The sequence below is a fragment of the Oratosquilla oratoria genome, chromosome 26, assembly GCF_046742065.1.
Source record: "Oratosquilla oratoria isolate Oo_2021 chromosome 26, ASM4674206v1, whole genome shotgun sequence".
Lineage (NCBI taxonomy): Eukaryota > Metazoa > Arthropoda > Malacostraca > Stomatopoda > Squillidae > Oratosquilla > Oratosquilla oratoria.
The window spans coordinates 45,875,544-45,885,543 of NC_134802.1; positions in this window are offsets into that span (position 1 = coordinate 45,875,544).

The window sequence follows — 10,000 nt, forward strand, 5'->3', positions numbered from 1 at the left end:
ATGTTTATGAATTATCTGACGTTCCTGTTTAGTCGTTATACCTTCGGTATAAAAAAAATTGCATATTAACTAGCCAATCATTATACGACGTCCTGGCGTTCAGGATATGATATAAAAGAACCATCTCAAACTACTTGATTTTTACCAATTAAAAATAAAATACAGTCACCAATAGTTAACTTATTTCTTTCCATTTTTGTTGGGAAACAAAAATCATATATGTTTTTACCTAACAAACGCGAATTTTTGCTTTCGTTTCAATCTATGTCTCTCTCTTTCTCTCAGTGCTTCTTTATATTTTCTTTTCTTTAGCAAACGCTCTCCACTGTGTGTTATTCAATATTTGGTGCATGTTGAACATTTCTGTTTGTGTGTCTGTTCATATGAACGTCATGTTCATTCTCCTCTTATACTAGTCTACCGACGCAGTGGTTAACAAATACAAAATATTTAGTTTGGAAGTGGGTACAAACGACTTCGCCATCCTGGTAGTTAATGAATGGAATAAACTTCCTGCAGAGGCAGTGCAATGTAGTTCAGTTCGAAGCTTTAAAATTCGTTTAGATAAACATCTAAGCAAGATGCTGTAATGACTCATTTATTTCATATTTGTTTATTTGTTTGTTATTATTTCTCTGTTTATTATTTCTTGATTTTCATTTATTATTATCTACTATTTACACGTTTGTTTACTTAACTATATCTATGCATTTATTTATTTTATTTTTATTATTTATATTATTATAATTTCATTTCTTTATCTATTTATCGTTATATATATTTTTTCTCGCATCCGACCTAATTATGGACCAAAAGGTCTCCTGACGGCATGCTCCCCTTTGTAAGACAAAGTAACCATTTAGTGAACGCTGAAACAGTTGATTGTTTTAAGAGGTTTGATAACGTTATGGATAGGAATGACAGGTGGTAAGGGACACGGAACTGCCTAGTGTAGGCCTTATGGTCTCTTGCAGTCACCTCCATTCTTATGGTACAGTGATACAGCGCGATGTTGTCATTGTATAGCCCGAGTTCAAGCCCTGCCTACCTCATCATTCGAATCACCTGATACATGGGAGGGGTTAAAGCCGAGAGGGACTGCCTAGTGTAGGCCTTATGGTCTCTTGCAGTCTCCTTCATTCATATGTAACTAGCTTCCCACATGACTCTCATCATCCTGTGGCCAGTACAGGGTGTCCTCGAGTTACGTCAATTTTCGACGCAAGTCGGAACTGCTATAGCCGAAGTCACTTACCTAACCTAAAACACCTTAAAGTCATACGTATATATCAAGAGACAGAACTTGGCCATTGGAAAACGAAGGGAGAACATAATCATAATACAGGAAAATGACAAGAAATGAATAATGATAGATGATTAACGATTGATGATGATGGTGGTGGTGGTGGTGGTGGTGGTGGTGGTGATGGTGATGGTGATGGTGGTGGTGATGATGATGATGATGATGATGATGATGGTGGTGGTGGTGGTGGTGGTGATGATGATGATGATGATGATGATGATGATGATGATGATGGTGATGATGACGATGATGATGACGATGATGATGGTGATGATGATGATGATGATGATATGATGGTGATGGTGATGATGGTGGTGATAAATAGATAAAAATAAGAACTATCACCAAAATGACAAATGAAACTGTACATTCTGTGCCTCCGTAAAGTGGAAATGACGCAAGGGATGATGCGACGCTATCGACCAAGGAAAGTATTTTAACCACAATCAAGATCATTCACAGGTAATCATGACGTCAGGTGATTTTATTCAGCTGAGGGAAACCCCTCCATCAGCCCCTAAATATATGAACATAACAATGGAGGGTACTTCAAGAGACCATAAGGCTTACACGATGGAGTTCCTTGCCCCCTACCGACTGTCACCCCTATCCATAGTTATCTACTCTTAAAACAATCAATTGTTACTACACGATTACAAAGTCTATTCCATTTGTTAATCAATCCGTTGGTAAACCAGTTCTATTTCTATTTTCTCTTTAAACGTAATTTTTTTTCCAATATATATTCATTACTCCGAATTCTTCCTGCAGCGTAAAGGTTTTCGAGATGATTGTTAACCCTTTCGTTGAATTTTGCAATTTTAATTGTTTATTCTGTCCGCCATTAAGTGATTTTATTCGGTTAAGGGAAACTTCACCCCACTACAGGAAGAGTAGATATTTTTTTATCTACTTTTTCTTTACGTCTTATTCCAGAAATGTGACTTAATGAAACTGAAATAAACTTAGCATCCCTATCAAAGGATTACAAAGGCAAAGCATGCCGACAGGAGACCTTTTGATCCATATCTAGGTCGGATGGAAAAAAAAAAAAAAAAAAAAAAAAAAAAAAAAAAAAAAAAAATTGTCGCAAGCAAGTAAAAACCCGACCTCGCTGAAACATTTGAATTTTGCTTTTTTTCAATTTGATTTTTCAGGTCAAGAAGTCTAAAGATATAAATACTTCTTTTCAATTCTAGAAATGCTCCATTAAGTTCAGCGTTCGTTTTTAGAAAAATATTATTACTTAGTAAGTGCTTATGCTGAACTTTATTTATATATCTATCTACCTATTTATTTATTTATTTATTTACTTATTCATTTATTTTATTTATTTTATTTATCTATTTTATTTATTTATTTATTTATTTTATTTTCAAAGATCTAGAATCTTAGCTCATTTTTTGACAAACTCTCCTCGCTTTGAGGATTCCGCAAGTGATGGTGTGAACGGATAACTAGATGGCCCTTGCCCCCTAATTAGTCTGAGGGCCCTTATTAGGCATTCGGGAGAAGCCTAATGGATCAGGGCGCCAGGACCCTGCCTGGCCCTAAACCGAATATCACTGTAGGGCTATTGGGTCCCTTGATTAATTGCTGAGCACGTAGGCTCGCGCGCGCGCGCACACACACACACACACACACACACACACACACACACACACACACACACACACTGGTAGAGTTCCCGGCTGCCACTACGGCGGTCCGGGTCCGATTCCCACCCAGGGCTAAAATAATCTCAGTATCACTGCGCTGCGAGTCATTACTCCAACTCTTGTGGGTGGGGAGCTGGGTGTGTGTATGTGTGCGTGTAAAGTCACAGCATTACCCATACATTGGTCATATATGAGCTCTGAGCTCTCTTCCGGGAGGGAAATAGCTGTAGATCACAAGTCCAACACGTGATCCAAGACCATGGCGAATCACACACACACACACACACACACACACACACACGCACACACACACACACATACACACTCACACCCTGATAGAGTTCCCGGCTGTCGCTACGGCGGTCCGGGTTCGATTCCCGCCCAGGACTGAAATAATTTCAGTATCGCTGCACTACGAGTCGTTACTCCAACTCTCGTGAGCGGGGAGCTGGGGGTGTATATACGTGTAAGGTCACAGCATTACCCCTATATCGGTCATAAGAGCTCTGAGGTCTCTTCCGGGAGGGAAATAGCTGTAGATCACGAGTCCAACACGTGATCCAAGGCCATGGTGAATCACACACACACACACACACACGTTCGATGTCGCAGTTGGTAGAGTTCCTGGCCGCCACTACGGCGGTCCGGATTCGAATCTCGCCCAGGGCTGAAATAATTTCAGTATCGCTGCGCTTCGAGTCGTTACTCCAACTCTCATGGGCGGGGAGCTGGGTGTGTGTGTGCGTGTAAGGTCACAGCATTACCCATATTTCGGTCATTTTTGAGCTCTGAGCTCTCTTCCAGGAGGAAAATAGCTATCGATCACGAGTCCAACACGTGATCCGAGACCATGGTAAATCACACACACACACACACACACACACACACACACACACACACACACACACACACACACACACACACACACACACACACACACACACACACACACGAACATACACACACATCTCTGCAACACGTTCCGTTCTTAATATTGTACACATACAGCTTAAACTATAAAAAGATTTGTTCTACATAATCTTACAGAAATGGAATTACACTTCCATTCTAGACAAGCTTTTATTTATTTTTCTCCAGGTGAGCAATAAAACAATTCACGTTAATATCGACTATGATATTATGACGACAAAGTTTCTAGAAGGCGCACGATAACAGTCATCGTGGTATTTGCATTGCTGGATTGTCTATTTGTCTTTATTTATTCATTTATATATTCTTGAGTTTATTTATTACTTTATCTCTATACTTTCTTCCCTCTCTCCACAGTTTTTACTTGTCAATGTTGTCTATATCGCCTGTAGGGTTTTAACTTATCAATTGCGTGCGCCATCCTACAATTAACGTATAAAACAGGTGATACATTCCTGCGTTTAGAAAGCAGAAGTTTACAGACACAACTGCGGTGTCTAATATGAGTTAATCACCACTACCTCAACCACTCCCTTCGTTTCTTGTGTCATATTGCTTCGGACAACGTATAGAATGGAGGAGACTACAAAGAACAATAAGGCCTGCACTAGGCAGTTCCATGTCAATTACCACCTGTCATCCCTATCCATAAAGTTATCGATCTTCTCCTAAAACAACCAATAGATTCAGCGTTCATTAAGTGGTTACCAAGTCCATTCCATTTGTTAACCACTGTGTTAGCAAACCAATTCTTTCCTATATCCCTTTTAAACATAAAATTGTACAATTTAAATCCATTACTACGAGTCCTGTCCTGCTGTCTTAGTATGATGACCTTTCCTGTATCACTCTTGTTAAAGCCCCTGACCCATTTCAATACTTCTATTAGATCACCTCACACTCTTCGTCTTTCCAGTGTAAATAATAAAGATAGATTTATATTATACTGTATCATACCACGTCTACAGTTGTATTTCGACAAATTAATTTGACTCAAGTTTCAGAATCTATTGGTTTAGTTATACAAATAATATCCATTTATAAGTTGCAAGACTTCTGACTAATAGCAAAACCCGATCCTCGTTGACGACAATAGGATGGTCTAATTTTTTTCACAACAATACGAAGAAGATCTAGTACTTATTTACCACAACAAGAATATCCAATCCTCTTTCATAACGACAGGAAGAAGATCCAATACTCTTTCACAATATAAGAAAGATCCAATCCTCTCTCACAAAATAAGAAAGATGTAACCCTCTTTCAAAACATCAGGAAGAAGATTCAATGCTCTTTCATAACAAAAAGATCAAATCCTCTTTCACAAAATAACAAAGATGCAATTCTCTTTCACAACGACAGGAAGAAGATCCAATACTCTTTCACAATATAAGAAAGATTCAATCCTCTTTCACAAAATAACAAAGATGCAATCCTCTTTCACAACGACAGGAAGAAGATCCAATACTCTTTCACAATATAAGAGATGCAATCCTCTTTCACAACGACAGGGAGAATTTCCAATACTCTTTCACAATATAAGAAAGATCCAATCCTCTTTCACAAAATGAGAAAGATCTAATCCTCTTTCAAAACAACAGGAAGATCCTATGTTTTATAACAACAAGAAGGTCCAATCTTCTTTCACAAAATTAGAAAGATCCAGTCCTCTTTCACAGCAATAGGATGAAGGTCCAATCTTCTTTCACAATATAAGAAAGAGCCAATCATCCTTCACAACATAAGAAAGATGCAATCCTCTTTCACAACAATAGGATGAGGATCCAATGCTCTTTCACAATATGAGAAACATCCAATCCTTTTTCACAACAACAGAAGGAAGGTACAATGTTCTTTTACAAAAACAAGATCCAATCATCTTTCACAACAATATGATGAAGATCCAATGCTCTTTCACAACAATAATATGAAGATCAAGTCCCTTTTCACAACAATAGGATGAAGATGCAGTCCTCTTTTACAACAACAGGTAGAAGATTTAATCCTCTTTCACAACAACAGGTAGATGATTCAATCCTCTATCACAACAATAGGAAGAAGATCCAAGCCTTTCTCACAACAATAGGAGGAAGGTCCAATCCTCTTTCACCACAAAAAGATAAAGTCCTTTTTCACAACAACAAAAACTATCCAACCCTCTTTCACAACATAAAGATCCAATTCTCTTTTACAACAATAGGAAGAAGATCCAATCCTATTTCACAACAATAGGAACAAGATCTAAACCTCTTTCACAACAAGAGAAATACACATGCCTCTTTCACAACAATAGGAACAAGATCCAAACCTCTTTCACAACACAAGAAAGATCCAACCGTATCACAACACAAGAAAGATCTAATCCTTTATCACAACAACAACAAGATCCAATCCTCTTTCACAACAACAGGTAGAAGATCTAATCCTCTTATACACAATCCAGAACAGAAAGGGCGTTGTTCATGCCATTGTGTACAAACTGACAGGTATTTCATCTTTAACGAAACCCACCAGCCTTGTGTTCTATTAATACCACCACAGATTATAGGGAATGAAATCTAGAATATCCATTTCTAGTCGCTCAAGGAACGAAAGTGGTACGAGAGGCCCCAAGGCAAGAAAAAAACAAACGAACACGTTTGCAATCCAATTAATCAAAACGTGTGGGTATGTACCACGTCAGTGTTTTTGTTATGTTTTTTTCATCACTTGATCATATTTTTTACTCGTTGGTATAATTGCTTCGTGGTACATTTCCATTGCGTCTCGTCTTTGGCACGGCATTCTGAAACCTTGATGGTTACAATGTAAGTAAGGTTTCCGAGTCTTTATGTTTTAAAATATTTTTTTTTTTTTTTTTTTTTTTTTTTTTTTTTGCTGCCGTTATGAAATTACATTTAACCACAAGGGTCTGGCATTTGCGTGGAGTAATGGATAACATTCTTGCTCTAAATAACTGATGGAATTCCCACGTGAATGGCCTCAGCTTGCAATAGTTCTATTCTGCTTGACGCCAGCTTAGAGTAACCTACGGTTCGTAACGCCTGACGCTGTTATTCAGCTTAGAATGTCATATGATTCGTAAACAATTTGAAAGGGCCCTCTAATACTGCAAAATGGACTGATTTTTTTTTTTTTTTTTTTTTCCATGGTTCTTTGGATCATTTTGAGTTTATTTTTTTTTTTATGGTTCTTTAGATCACTCTGAGTGCAATATTGTAACGTGTTGAAATAATTTCTGGCTCTCAGTTTATTACACTCCCTTTTTTCATGTCCCGTTATGAAACACATCCACGTTATTCAAAGGCTCCACATATTCTTCACATCAGTGTCCATTACGACTCTACCGACTACTCACCAGCCATGGTAAGATTCTAGAGTAGCTATGACAATTAACCTGCGTGATCTCACTCACACACACACACACACACACACACACACACACACACACACACACACACACACACACACACACACACACAATGGTAGCGTTCGCAACTGCTACTGCAGCGGTCCAAGTTCAAATCCCACCCAGGGCTGAAATAATTTCAGTAACGCTACGCTGCGAGTCGTTACTCCAACTCTCGTGGGCGGAGTTGGGTGTGTGTGTGCGTGTAAGGTCACAGCATAAACCATAGATCGGTCATATATGAGATCTGAGCTCTCATCCGGGAGGGTAATAGCTGTCGATCACAAGTCCAACACGTGATCCAAGTCACACACACACACACACACACACACACACACACACACACACACACACACACACACACACACACACACACACACACACACACACACACAAGAATCAAAAGATAACCAAAAAGAGAGCTAGACTTTGAACTACTGTGGTAAGCATGTTTTTCTCTGTTAATAAAGTTGTCTGGAATTGATAGAAAAAAAAATAATAACTTAATTGGAAGAGTGTCTGAGCGCTTTGTGACCAAGAAGTCTCATACAGCAGAAATCGTCTATCAAAAACCAGAACAAAGATTATTACTAACTTAACCCCCAACAAACTATCAACCTAACCTCCAGAATCAAAAGAGGTTAATCTTTGGATTTTCTAACCCTCCAAGGGGTCTCTCAGAGATGAATAGAATCACCTGACGGCAGGCAGAATAAAATAACAAAATCGCTGATTGAATATCAAGTGACCACTTTACGAGAACTGTAAGACTCGGTTACCAGATTTCTTCTAACTTAGCGAGTTCCCGCTTCCTGCAGCTATATTCCGCTTCTGAAAAGTTAATTTCTAATGCTTGCCAATTCCATTACTTCGTTTCGCTGGACCCTTTAATGTTTTTCCAGGTTTTCATCAGCCTGGAAAGGGTCTGCAAGAGACAAATGAACATATTGCGATATTGCCTTGCATTAAAACAACTCCTTGGATGCGACTGGAATTAAATGCCCTCGTAGAAAGAACATTAATCATATAATCCAGATCTCTCTGAGGATAACAGAAGGAACAATGGTTCTGTCATGATTTCCAGGCACAAGAATTATGAATATTCTTAGTCAAGTATATGCTCTTGGAAAAGGAAATAGTCGTATGAGTTCCTTTTAGTACTTTGAATCTAATTCGATGTTTATGCTTTAATTTGATCTATGATATCTTTCTAACGCTGTGTGTGTGTGTGTGTGTGTGTGTGTGTGTGTGTGTGTGTGTGTGTGTGTGTGTGTGTGTGTGTGTGTGTGTGTGTGTGTGTGTGTGTGTGTGTGTGTGTGTACGTGCGTGCGTGCGTGGTGACAAACGATTTCAGTCAGGGCTTCACAAGAAAGAACGATACTTCAGCGACATCTGGGCTAAGAGTAAGCCCAGATGTCCTATCCGCGTGCTCAAACTATCACACTGATACATTTCTATGCTGTGAAGTGCAACATCTATAATCATTAGGAAGATTTAATGTAGTAACACATTTGTAAAATAAGACTTATTGACCCAGTGTCGGAGAATGAGATAAGATGGACAGAAAATCTGTATATTTCGACCACTATCTGTGATCCTCTTCATCAGAATAATACATAGTGTGGAGTATGAGAGTATATATAGCTGTCCCCAAATGTACCCCTCTTAGCTATATACTTTCATACTCCACACTATGTGTCATTCTGCTGAAGAGGACCACAGATAGTGGTCGAAATATACAGATTTTCTGTCCATCTTATCTCATTCTCCGATAGTGGGTCAATAAGTCTTATCTATAATCATGTTGATTTTTTTTTAATGCAAAGTTGGGTACAAGAAGAGATGTCCATATATGGACAAAGAATGGAAGAGATCAAAATGAAATGCGAGTCTCTCCCCCAACTCTCGGCTTCATCGACGCTTGCCATAACCATTTGGGACCTCACTGCCTAGGTTCGCACTTAATATTAACAGTCATACACTTTCAACAGATCTACGAAGTCATTCCAAACGGGGATTGTTTACTTTCGCTGTTTGTTCTCACGTAAACAAATACGAACTTCACAGATCCAATAGTCACACCAGCTCCCGACCCTCTCTCTCTCTCTCTCTCTCTCACTCTTTTTTTTTTTTTTTTTTTTTTTAGATTGGCCCTGCAAGCATGCGTAGCCTTGATGTTTTTCTTTTTTATATATAAACTCAGTCTTGCTCGTTATTCTAAATGGAGTCTTAATGTGTAACATTGTTAAGCCAATGGCATGTAAGCGAGTGTCATAGGTTTAGAGAAAGTAATAAACAGAAAGTTGTAGCAGTAAAGAACTTATAAAGAGAAGGGAAGCGAAGTTACAAAGATAGGTTACAAAGAGATGGAAAGAGATAACGGTATAAATGGAAAGTACTACTGGCGAAGATTTTATAAAAGAAGTTACAAAGAGAGGGAAAGAGGTAGTGGCTCTGTACGCGCCAAAGAGGTTACAAAGAGAAAGAGGGAGATAACAGCAGAGATGAAAAGCTACAAAGAGAGGGAAAGTTCTACTGGGAGATGGAAATCTGTACTGGCAATGAGGTTACAAAGAGAGGGAAAGAGTAGATAGCGAGAGCTCTTGATACTGAACTCTTTGTAACAAAAACATCTCATGAAGTCAAGTTTGTGATGTGAGTAGAGACAATTAAGGAACAACTGAGACGGACGTGTTAGGA